This window comes from Echinops telfairi, unplaced genomic scaffold, assembly GCF_000313985.2.
Source record: "Echinops telfairi isolate 266 unplaced genomic scaffold, ASM31398v2 ScPeMD7_7424;HRSCAF=8462, whole genome shotgun sequence".
NCBI lineage: Eukaryota > Metazoa > Chordata > Mammalia > Afrosoricida > Tenrecidae > Echinops > Echinops telfairi.
Genome location: NW_022111324.1, coordinates 27412852 through 27415284, shown reverse-complemented (window position 1 = coordinate 27415284; position 2433 = coordinate 27412852).

Here is a 2433-nt window from a genome sequence, read left to right as displayed (position 1 = left end):
TCAAATCCACTTGTCAAAACAACCACCACCACAACCTAATTTAGCCCATTTTCTTTAAAAGAAAAACAGAACAGCTTTATTGGCACATCGTCCACATATCATACAGTTCAATAGTTCAGCCATATCAAGAAGAGTTGTACAATCATTACCACAATCTCTTTCTTGCATTCTTTGTTCGTAGCTCATTTCCCCCCAACCTTCCCTGCCAGACCCTCAAGAAACCATTAATCCCATTATTGTTTCTGTAGATTCGCCTGCCCTGGATTTCATACACAGGAAAACATACCCAAAACAAACGAACAAACAATCCTAATATCAGGAACAAAATAAAACAGAGAAAATGCTCAATTGAAAAGAAAGCAGAGAATATTAAAAAGTGGAACAGCTTTAAAATGGGTCAAAGGGAGATTAAAAAATAAGGTGTTAAATTTTAACCTAACTGCATCTGCCATCATCCACTTTCCAATGCGCTGTGCATGATAACAAGGCTATGCACATGCCTGGACTATGATCAGAGGGGATTCACCTGAGGCCTAATCCACATGTACTCCACATTTTTAAAAAACTGAAAAACTTTTAAATGGGTCACAAAAGAGAGCAAATTAGATATTAATTTTAACCTAATTATATCTATCATAATCAACTTTACAATGCTCTCTGTTTGATAACATGAAATTTTGCCCATTTGCAAATCATGTAACCATTAGCAGTCATTCCCAAGTAAACATATCACAGCCCCAACCCCGAGAAACCAAGACATTCCCTGTATGAATTGCAACGGGGTCAGTTCCGACTCACAGCAATCCTATAGGGCCGAGTAGAACTGCTTCACATTCCAAGGGTGTAATTTGATGTTCAACCATTGCACGAGGTAGCCTGTGATTAAGAGCTGATGGTATTGAAGGAAGAAGAGCAAGCTGCACTGAAGGCATTAGCCAAAAACACAGCTCTAGGAATTAAGTAAATACCAATAGCCATATTTCAACAAGCTGACACAGGATTGGAAATACTCACTTCTTTATGCCAAGAAATTTAGAAGACAGCTACCTGATCAAGTGACTGGAGGAGATCCATATTTATGCCCATTCCAAAAAAAACCGACACAGCAAAAAGTGGAAACGGTCAAAGTATATTATTTTCACCGTCTTGGTAAAGACTGCCTTTGCAATCGTCCCTTTGCAATTCTCTTCTCTTTCATAGAATCATTGTTCATTATTTCCACCCCCCTCTCGCCCCCCCCAAGGTGCTTCTGTAAATCATTGGAAATAGAATCACTTTATAAATCATTTTGTCATAGCACTCAGCACATTATAATCCACTTTAATTGTTTCCTTGTGACTGTCTCCCACACTAGACTGTAATCTCTCTCGGGACAAAGCCTGTGTCCAGCTCCCAGAAGGCAGCTCTTCTGGAAGAGCTTAAATGTCTACCTATGAAATGTTCAGAGAACTAGAAATGTTTTCAGTACTTGAGGTTCCTGCAATTTCAGAAAAGTAAATTCTTTTTGTTTCCTTTATTTTTTTAGGAGCATTGGACACAGACTTTTATTGAACAGAAACTTGATCCAAACCCTACGTTATGCAAAGCTTTATCACAATTCTACACATGTTGTAATTTGTGTGAGTTGGTTGGAGAGCAAAGTATTATAGTTATTAGCATTTTGACAAGGGACATTGTCCATTAGGAAGCGTCACCGAAGAGGGTGGTATCATTTTATTATTAATTCTTTCTTTGCTGTTAAATGTTGCTAAATGAGTGTCACCTAACCAGTAGTGTATTGCTGCGAGTGAGTGCGCTTCCCTGCAGCTTCTTGTGGTTGCCCGAGACCTCTTGATAGTCAAATTTCATATATGGTAGTTTTAAACTCACTGGGCACAAATAAAGATAGATATCACAACATAGTCTGGATATAAGCTAAGGACTCATACACACACATACACACACACACACACATCCCTGTTCATAGGGGATTACTGAAATTTAGTGCTGAAGAATGTTTTAAAGTAGCAGCACCTTCTTATTGCCTGTTTTAATAATGCCATTAATGCTTTCTGACAACTACACACCACCGTGTATTTTTTTTTTTTTTTGGATTGTGATAAGAGCTGTAAGAGCCCCCAGTAAAAGTATTTAATTAAATAAACAAATAAAATAGAACAGTAATCTAAAATGTTAAAAACAAACAAACAAACAAAAAAGAACAGTAATCACAAAAAAGAGTTATACAATCATCACCAAAATCAATTCTAGAACATTTTCTTCTTCCTTGTACTCTTTGTTATGTAGTTGTGGCAAAAAATACACAGCAAAACAATCTCTACTTCTGCATGTATAATTCATTGTCATTGATTATGCACTTTGTGTTGTATAACTATTCCAAATTTTTCTACCACCATTAATATAAACTCAATGCCCCCTAAGCAACAACTCCTT